The sequence below is a fragment of the Tachyglossus aculeatus genome, unplaced genomic scaffold (assembly GCF_015852505.1).
Source record: "Tachyglossus aculeatus isolate mTacAcu1 unplaced genomic scaffold, mTacAcu1.pri SUPER_6_unloc_5, whole genome shotgun sequence".
NCBI lineage: Eukaryota > Metazoa > Chordata > Mammalia > Monotremata > Tachyglossidae > Tachyglossus > Tachyglossus aculeatus.
In genome coordinates, this window is record NW_024044840.1 from 825,054 (window position 1) to 835,786 (window position 10,733).

General features: G+C 48.2%; 1 pseudogene; it reads right to left on the reverse strand.

Annotated features, from left to right (window-relative positions):
* Positions 1-4,584: 4,584 nt before the first annotated feature.
* Positions 4,585-6,142, reverse strand: LOC119922129 (annotated as a pseudogene).
* Positions 6,143-10,733: the final 4,591 nt, after the last annotated feature.

Genomic DNA, 10,733 nt, shown 5'->3' on the forward strand with positions numbered 1-10,733 from the left:
CCATAGCCTAGTGGAAAGAGCATGGACAGTGCTTGACACATAGTAAGTCCTTAATAAATGATGTTATTATTATTATTTATTATTATGGGCCTGGGAGTCAGAAATACTTGGGTTCTAATCCCAGCTCTTCTCCTTGCCTGATGTATGACCTTAGGGAAGTCACTTCACTCCATTGTGCAGTTACCTCATCTGTAAAGTGGGGATCAAGACCATCAGCCCAAGGTGGGACAGGACGTGGACTGTGTCCAACCTAGCTTGTGTCTACCTCAGTGCTTAGTACAGTGCCTTGCACATAGTAAGTGTGAACAAATACCATGAAAATGCATTTTCTATCAACAACAACATGGCAATGAATCTATGTAGTTGTTCTTTGCATTAGAAGCAGTCACCAGTGATGTAAAATTTACCTATGAAACCACCATCCCCTTCCCTTGTCTCTTCACCAAACTATTTGTGCCACTTCAAATAAAGTGAATCCAAGGAGGCAGTCGATCATATTTATTGAGTGCTTAATGTGTGCAGAGCACTGTACTAAGATCTTTGTAGAGGACAATATAACACTGTAATAGTCACGTTCCCTGCCAACAACGAGGTTACAAGTAATGTGTGATTGTTCCTTCCTATAAAATTTAGAAGCTGGTGATTTCTGTGGTCTGAGCTGGGAGATTTGAAGGGATCTAGAGGCTGATAGCTCATCTGCCAGTCTTCCAAAGGATGTGCCATCTCCTTGATTTGGTTTTCTAGTTTCTTTCTTTACACTGTGTCATTGATCAGTGTGCTGTGTCAAAAAAAGAATCCTTTGGCGTAATGTGGCTCTGTGTTCCCAGTATGAATTTTGGGTTGTGTGTATGGTTTCACTGGTTTCACTGGAGCAGGCCGTTGAAGCAGTGTGGCTTAGTGGAAAGAGCACGGTCTTGGGAGTCAGAGGTCCTGGGTTCTAATCCCGGCTCTACCCCTTGTCAGTTGTGTGACTTTGGGCAAATCACATAACTTCTCTGTGTCTCAATTACCTCATCTGTAAAATGGGGATTAAGACTGTGAGCCCCGCAAGGGATAACGTGATTACCCTGTATCTACCACAGCACTTAGAATAGTGCTTGGCACACAGTAAGTGCTTAACAAATAACATCATCATCATCATCACCTTAAGTTTCTTGACACTCATCATCAGCCTGCAATGCCCCTCTGATTTGGTGAAGTGGTTTGTGTGTTTTTTAGAGTGTTGCTTGACCCTTGAGAAGTCATCCAAAGTTGGGTAGTTTGGAGACTTCCAGAGCTCATCTCTGGTGATGACAGTCATGCTGCCATGGGGAAGGAAGCCTTAAGCAGAATGAAGTGAAGGGAAAAAAATATTCAGGTTAAGGCACTTAGCTCAAGTTGACTGCCTTAGGTAAGACTTCACTAAAATTTAGTAATAGTTCAAGCACTGTACAGAATACTTCAGTGTTTCATAGGTCACTCTGTAACATCATTGACATGACTGTCAGTGCTTTTCATGGGAGAGTGTGGGATTTGACTTTTCATCCAAATATAGTTCCAAGATGCGCCAATAAAATGTATATGAATATTGGTCACTGAACTGTGGAAATCTTGTTGTTCGGGAGGGCTCTCAGGAAAAAATTCAACTTATCAAATTGCATTTTTATTTTAGAGCTGGTATTCTTAAAACCCAGGGGCTGCTTTGTTACAAAATCCTAGGTTAAATAAAAAGTTGCAATGGGGTCACCATGTAGTCCATTGATAAGCCCCAGGGAATACAAGGTATTTCTTCTAATGCCACCATATCCTGTATGCAGACAAGCTCAGATTCCCTAATTCGTTCATTCATTCATTCATTCATTTATTCATTCATTCAATCATATTTATTGAGTGCTTACGTGTGCAGAGCACTGTACCAAGTGCTTGGAAAGTACAATTCAGCAATAAAGAGAGACAATCCCTGCCACAGAGGGGTTACAGTCTAGAAGGAGGGCTACAGACATCAAAACAAGTAAACAGGCATCAATATAAATAAATAGAATTATAGATATATACAAATATGCACAAGTGCTGTGGGGCGGGGAGCGGGGTAGAGCAAAGGGAACAAGTCAGGGAGATGCAGAGAAGGAGCTGAGGAAAAGGGGGGCTTAGTCTGGGAAAGCCTCTTGGAGGAGGTGAGCCTTCGGTAATAATAATAATAATAATGGCATTTATTAAGCGCTTACTATGTGCAAAGTACTGTTCTAAGCGCTAGGGAGGTTGCAGTTTTGAAGGGGGAAGTGTGATTTTTTGGCAGATTTGAGGAGGGAAGGCATTCCAGGTCAGAGGTAGGATGTGGGCCAGGGGTCGAAAGGAGAGAAAGAGACACAGTGAGAAGACTAGCACCAGAGGAGCGGAGTGTGCAGGTGGGATGTAGAAGGAGAGAAGGGAGGTGAGGTAAGAAGGGGCAAGGTGGATGGAGAGCTTTGAAACAAATAGTGAGGAGTTTTTGTTTCCCTACTCACATTCCAGCCAAAATACATAGTGCAAACATCTGACAGATTGGAATTCCATGAACACCTAGATTTGGCTAAAAAAATTTCCTATATGGATTTATGGATTTACAGATGAACACATAGCCATTCTATGTGTTGACGCTACTGATAGTGATAATCTTGCCACAATGAAGAAAGAGACCAGGCAGTCCAATTCTGAACCACAAACCTCTTCTACTCTGTGTACATCCTTGCTGGGTGACCCTTAAACTTAATAATAATTTTGGTACTAGTTAAGTGCTTTTTATGTACTAAGCACTGTTCTTAACACTGAGGCAGATACAAATTAATCAGGTTGGACACAGTCCCGGTCCCACACTGGGATCACAGTCCTAATCCCCGTTTTTTACAGATGAGATAATTGAGGTAAAGAGAAGTTAAATGACTTGCCCAAGGTCACACAGCGATATGTATTGGAGCCAGAATTAGAACTCAGGACCTTATTTCTCCCAGGCCTGTTCTCTATCCACTACACCCTGCTGCTGGTTCATTCAGAATACATATCTGTTTTCATGCCTGCCTCTTGGTATCCCATCAGGAAAACTCAGCTGCTGAGATGGCCATGTAACTTAACTGGTGATTAAAATAGTTAATAAACTCAAAGGGAAATTATAAAGACAGGTGTACCTCTATAGTCGCATACAGTATATATAATGTGTTTTTGCGTGTATGTGCATTACATACACTGCAATTGTGTTCATTTCTATTTTTTCTGTAGGTTTATATATGACTTGCTGATGACGAGGTGAATGTGAGCTAAAGAAATAAACATTGCAGTGCAGCAAGGGGAACATTTTCCCTCCAGATGACACAGGAGCCAGAGACCAATGTTTCAGTCTTTTACCCTGGTCTTCTGTAGAACAGGGACTACATTCCCACAGAATCCCACAGAAGGTTAGGAAAACTCAGTTTGCATACTCACCCCACACACTGACAAAGCTTACACATCTTCTGTCATGGAATCATGCTGTACCCTGTCAGAGGAATGTTCCCTACTGTACCACCCAAACCCCTTAATAAATATAAGAGCAATTAATAAATGACATGTTCCCTGCCCACAGCAGACTGTCCCCTAGTCTGCCCACGCCTGATTTCCACAACCTCTCACCCCCCATACCTGTTCTCCCCAAAACCATAGTGAGACCAACGACCTCAATAATGGTACTTGTTAAGCCCTTAGTATGTGCCAAGCACTGTTGGAACCACTGGGATAGATACAAGCAAATCAGGTTGGACACAATCCTTGTCCCACATGGGGCTCAAACTCTTAATCCCCTTTTACAGATGAGGTAGCTGAGGCCCAGAGAAGTGAAGCGACTTGCTCAAGGTCACCCAGCAGATGTGGCGATGTCGGGGTTGGAACCCAGGTATCCTGACTCCCTTGCCCATGGTTTATCCACTAAGCCATACTGCATCCCCCCAGCAGGAGGGAGCACCCATGCCTGACATGTCCGGGGCCCAACTTCCAATGTTTAGCCAGGATCCAGCCCAGGCCCAGCGGGAGAGACAGAAGACACACTTTCCCAAATAAAGCCTCCAGCAGGCCTTCCCAGACTGAGCTCCCCACTTTTCCTCTCTTCCTCTCCCCTCCCCATCGCCCCCCTACCCATTTCCCCTCCCCACAACACTTGTGTATATTTGTACATAGTAATTACTCTATGAATTTTATTAACGATGTGCATATAGCTATAATTCTATTTATTCTGATGGTTTTGACACCTTTCTACTTGTTTTGTTTTGTTGTCTCCCCCTTCTAGACTGTGAGCCCGTTGTTCGGTAGGGACCATTCCTATACTTTACCGATTTGTACTTCCCAATCATTTAGTACGTGCTCTGCACACAGTAAGCGCTTAATAAATGCGATTGAAGGAATGAATGAATGAATGAATGAGTGAATGAATGAATGAATGACTCAGCTTTTCTGAAGGAAGAACCATTTATTTTCAACAAGCCCAGGGTGGAGAATGAAGTTGGATGCTGTGCTCTGGAGAGAGCTGGCTGATTCCCCCGGTGTACAGGAAGGCCTCTGGTTGAATGGTCATCTTCGTGAAGTGTTTAGGGGGCCCTGGGCCTAGTCGACCCGGGGCCCAGGAAGACGTCTCGAGGACGATGTGTGAGGATCTGGGGGGTGTGCCCCACGGATTATTATGGTAGAGAAGGGAGCGAGACTCTCCAGAAAGGGTGGTTTCTTGTTCCTGGATGCTGAGCTCCACTTACATGGCTGCTTTGAGCCCGCTGTCACCCAAGCCTTGGGGCTGATTTTGGACTGCTGGCCTTTGCCGAGAGAACTGAGCCACATCTTCAGCTTGGCTGAAAATGAAGCTTGAGGTGACGACTGGTTGCTCTTGCTGGTCCTCACTGGGCCCAAGGTGGAAGAAACGGGGCCCCAGGATTTGGCTGGTCCTGGGAGCTTTGCTGCCAGAGAAGAGACAGCTATCCTGCTGTGGTCTTTAGCGTCCTTCTTTCCTCTCTGTATAGGTGTGATGGCTCCCAAGTGGCCTGCAGACCTGGGAGGGCAGAGGGATGAGTTGATGGGAAGGGAACCTGGCCCATCATTCTTCAGTCCCGGGGCCCACAAGGTTTGGCTCTGAGGTCTGGCCTGGTTCTATGCTTCCTGGGAGTGTTAGCGCTCTCTGCTGCCCATTGGAGCCTGGTGGCATTCAGCAGCGGGTAAGACATGGGCCTTCTCAGATGTCTCCCCATTCACCCAGTCAGCCACAGCACAGTCAGGATGGTCTCCAGTAGGGATACTCTAGTGGCCCGGTCTCGTGGCTAGCCAGATCAGCCCTACTGGGGACACTGTGACAGGCACAGTTAGGCAATGTATGAGAGAAAGTCCAGAAAGAATAGCCACGTGCTTTCTCTTCAAGACGGTTTCCAGGGCCTTAACTGATTCTTCGGACAGGTCACCAGGCTTGATTTTTCCCATGGCCCCGACTTCAAACTGAGCTTCAGGAAGGACTCCACCCCCGTGTCACACCACGTAACCAAATTCTGTGGCTTCTGGTGTCTTTGTTCCAGGGACCATGGAGTGCGGGAAGATGGGATGACTGGGGCCGGATGTCTGGGGCTGGAGAGAGCTGGGGGACCCATTGAGGAAGGAGGGGTGGCGGGGGTGAGGTGTTGCTATTGTCCCTCCCTCTGTGCCCCAAGGAGGGGATTTCCCCAGCTCTAGACTGATGACACTTTGCATCCGTGTGGTCCTTTAGTGCCCACTTTTCACTTTTCAGCCTGGGGGAGTAATTGAGTCTCAGAACCTTAGATACACCAACCGTGGTTTCCAGCATGTTGTGGCCCGGGTCCTTGATGTGGCCCATGTCCTCGATCAGTGGGGACTCTGTGGGGCTGAAAACTTCCTGGCTGAAGCCTCTCCTCTCAGACGAGTCATGCTGGGCGTCTTGGTGGGCATCTTGCTCTCCCACCTGGAGCATGGAGCTCTCTGGATATCCCTGCACCCGGGATGATGCCATCAATACTTCGGCTTCACTCGGCTGAGGAGCTGGGCCAGTGGAAGCGGTTGGAATTCTCAGACCCAGGGGGCCGTGGCTGTTGGGGCTGAGGAGAGGGGGCTGGCAGGAGGTCAAGGTCCCCCTAGTCTTACTCTGCAACTTGGCAGATTTTGGCTCCATTTCCTCACGGGTTTCCTCTTCGGTACCCGCCATTCATCCGTGGCAAGAACGCGTGAAGCTCGGCTCCCTCAGACGTTGATCCTTCTCCTCCAGCTGACGAATTGGCGGCCCTTTGCCTCGAGGGGAAATTTTCGTCAACGAGGACGTAAGTGGCCATGATCTGCTCTTCCGGGCGGGTCGATTTCCTGACTCTGGGCCTTGGGAGAAAGTGGTCCCGGGCCAAAATATCTTCTCCCTGCCAGTAAAGGGCAGTAAGGGTATGGAGCAGGAAGCTCTCTCCCCCGAAGACATGTCCTGGACCTTCTCTCTGAGGCCCTGTCAGGCTGTACAATCTGATTTCTCAGAGCCCGTGTCCCTGTAGTGCCTGTAAAAGAATATTCACTCTTTCCAGCCGAGTGGAAGCAGATTCCCATTACTGACAGACCCGGCCCTCACGCTTTGGAGCTTCAGCAGCTGGCTCACAGCCTGATTCTCTTTTATAGATGGAAACCCACCCCCCATGACCCTCAGACCTAGATAAGGACCACCGCTGACAGAATACAGGCTGGGATTTGACCCCAGCTGGTGTGATTGACACTGGAGGCCAGAGCCAAGAGCATTAAGAAATATGTTCAGTTCTGAACAACAGGGGGGTGGAGGTGGTTGCCAGATGGAGAACAGCAGAAGGAGGGAATATGGCAGGGCCAGAAACTGGACCATCGCAGAGAGGAAATTTCCTTCTCCAGGTACCTTTCAGGACAACACAAATCAATCTTAGAATGGAGGACAGGGGCTCCAGGATAAAGTTCCAGGCTGGGAGTCAACAGGTCTTCCTCCAAACCTGGCTCCTCCATTTGCCTACTATGTGAACTCAGACAAGGCACGTCACTTCTGTCTGCCTCAGTTTCCTCATCTTTAAAATGGGGATTAAATACATGTTCTCTCTCTTCATTATTCTGTAAGCCCCGTGTGGGACAGGGAATATGTATAATCTTGTTAATTTATATCTACCACCACACGATTCTTGGTACGTGGTTCAGGCTTATTATTATTATTATTTTTACTATTAATGCTAATCAATTTTTTTCCTATCAAATCAGCGTCAATACATTTCACAAGGTGATCCCTCTTGCCTAGTAATGCTATTGATCTTGAGAGCTCTTTAGGGATAATCTGCCAGTCATCCACAGTCCCAGTCTCAATGAACTGAGGGAACCCCCACATCGGTAATGAGAAAGGAGCCTGGTCCTGACATATGCAGACCTGGTTGGGGCGGGGGGAGACACAAACCCTTCCCCTCCCCCTCCACGTCCACTCCCGCCCCCCGCCGAGGGAGTCCTGAGCCCTGGGCAACTGTTGGCTCTCCAACTGTGCCCAACTGTCACAGTACAAGTGCCTACCCACAGGGTCTGCCCCCTTCCCTCTTTCTGGTCATCCTCCACAATACGCCACCCGTCACACCAACGCCCACACTCCCCCACACCCTGGACAACACTTCCCTGGGTCATTCTCTTCCATCATGGGCCATCACAGAGTCTAGGCGGGGGCCCAGAAAGGGGGAAAAGAAAACGACTAGGTCACCTTTTCAGGAGATATGAAACCTCTTCTAGCTCCTTGTTCAATTTTTGCCACAGCCTCTGAACTGGAAACCAAGAGAATGGGTTACTTGGGGTTCCTGGGAAGGGGTGGGTTTTGCCTTTTCCTGCTATTGGGGCCAGATGGTGCCCGGGGTCTCTACACTTCAAGCCCCGCCAGGCCAGCCATAAGCAAGCATTGGACGATAGCTGCTTGAGGGTAGTTGCCCCCTCGTGTGTGTGTTGGGAAGCCACGTGGCTTAGTGGAAAGTTCACGGGCTTGAGAGTCAGAGGTAGTGGATTCTAGTTCCGGCTCCACCACTTGTCAGCCGGATGACATTGGGAAAGCCGCTTAACTTCTCTGTGCCTCAGTTCTCTCATCCGTAAAATGGGGATTAAGACTGGGAGTCCCACATGGGACAACCTGATTACCTTATATCTACTCCAGTGCTTAGCACGTAGTAAGTGCTTAACAAATGCCATCATCATTATTATTACTGGGGGGCTGTGGAGGGGGCAGCTCAAGGAGTTGTATAACAAGGAGGAAAGGGAGGACAGTAACTTTACCTAATGGCCTGGCATTGATGCTAATAGGGCTTCGGAATGGAATCTGATCTCTCTATTAGGCAAAAATGCAAAAATCCTTTATTCTCTCTTTTTCCCTTCTTCCCCCTCCCAACCCCGGCTGGCCATGCCTGTGAATTTTTTTCTCCTAGAAGGAGATCTTCCCTTCACTCAAAGGGGGTCTTGGCCCCTGGTTCTGTTCCAGAGGGGAGGCCGAGAGTGACAGCAGAGTGAGATTGGAGGAGGAAGTGCCCACAAGGCGTGCATCCAGATAGCCTGTCTCAGCTTGGGCAACAACCAACGTCCCATGATCCATGAGGCCTCAAAGGCCTGGTCAGGGTTCGTTAAAGTAGCCGGGGCAACCATCCTCACTTGGGGCTCTTGGTAGCTCCTGCACAGTGGACGGAGGACACGGAGGTTAAAGGGCAAGAAAAAGGATTAGGAGGAAGCAGTGGGGCCTAGTGGAGAAATCCCAGGCCTGGAAACCAGGAGACCCGTTCTAGTATAGGTCTGCCACTCACCTGCTGTGTGATCTTGGGTAAATCACTTAGCTTCCTCCTACAGGCTGTGAGTCCCCTCCCTAGATGGTAAAATTCTTGCAGGCAGAGCACGTGTTTATTAGCTCTGTTGTACTGTACTCTTCCAAGTATTTAGTACAGCACTCAGCATAGAGTACACACTCCATAAGTACCACTGATGATGATGGTTAGCTGTGCCTCAGTTTCCTCAGCTTCTACGTGGGGATTCAATACCTGTTCTCCCTCCTACTTGACCCATGAGCCTCATATTGAACAAGAACAAGGACTGTGTCCAACCTGATTAACGTCTATCTACCTCAGTGTTTAGAACAGTGCTTGACACACAGTGAGTGCTTAACAAATATCATAAAACAAGTTAAAAACAACAACAAAAAAGAGTGGGCTGGGAGACCTGATGGTTTTCCAAACCCCTAAAACTCATGGGGTTCAGTCAATCCGGGGTCCCTACCAGGATGTTATTTTGTCCTCCTCCCTAAGCTTTAGATGACCCCTCCGCATCTGCCAGAGTAGCAGCCCATGCAATACGAGAGTGAATCCCTCATCAGGGAGGGGCCACTGAAGGCCCCAAAGGATGGAGAGGACTGGGAATAGGGGGGCTTCCAGGAAGACCCACATCCTCCTTCCTGGCCCTGCCCAATCCTCTGTCTGGGCCTGGGCGGAGCCACTCACCTCACTGAGCTGGGGACCAAGGCCCCAGAGCAGGGCCCCAAAGACAGCTGAGTCATAGAGGGAGGGGGAAGGGAGGGTGGTTGGGGCGGATCATAAGGCTGGCAGAGGGTGGTGGGGAAGGAAAATGGGGTGGAGAAAGTGATTCTAGGTGGGATCGGGGAAGAGATCATAGGTGGGGAGGAGGTGGAGTGGAGCTTCAGTAGGAGAGGATGACTGCTGTAGCTTCAGTAGGAGAGGATGTCTGCTATGAGGGGGCTTGGTTCCTGGAGAGGGGGAGCTAGTTCTATAGGGAGAAACCAAGTGGGGGTGACTCCTGTGGGCAGGGCAGATAGTTCCGGTGTGGGAGGCTGGTGCTCGAGGGAATGGGTGCTGTTTTTCAGGAGGATGAATGGGTGGGTAGTGCTTCCCAGAGAGGGTGGCTCCTGAGGTGATTGGGTCAGATAAGACTGATTCAGAGGAGCATAATGGAGACTGTCCCTCTATGAGGGGATATGTCATCTGGTGAGCAGAAGAGAAAACGTGTGGCCTAGCGGAAAGACCCCCAGACCTGGACTTAGCGGATCCAGGATCAAATCCCAGTTCTGCCACTTGTCTGGTATGTAACTGAAGGAAAGCATCCAAACTTCCCTTTGCCAGTTTCCTCATCTGTAAAATGAGGATTAACTACCCGACCTCCCTCCTCCTTAGCCTGTGACCCCCTCCCCCCACCACGTGGGACTGGAATTGTGCCCAACATGATCATTTCGTGCCTACACCAGCAGACACTATACTGCTCGGCTCATATCCAGCCGGATCTGCCTGTCTCCCCCTCTAGACTAAATTTATTACGGGCAGGGAACATGTCTGCCAACTCTGTTGTGTTGTACTTTGCCAATCACTTAGTATAGTGCTTTGCACATAGTAAGCTCTCAATAAACACAGTAGATGATAATGTTGACTTAATACATTGCTCAGCCCATTGGTTGATTTTAGAAGAATCAAAAAAAATTAAAAGAAGAAAAAAAAAACCTGGCCCAAATTTTATCTCTAACCCAAGCCCCAAATCATGTAGGGTACCTCCTGCATTAATTCCTTCCCTACATGTCTTCCATTTAAACCACTGACGTTCTAATAACAAATTATTTCCCTTACTAAAGGGAAAATTAGTGTGCCTAATCTTAGTTAGATAATGACAATTCGAAGTGAAATGCTAAAATGTGGCATAGTTTTGGGATATGCTAGAACAAATAGAGAATCATTGAATAGGCATAAAACACTTTGATTTCA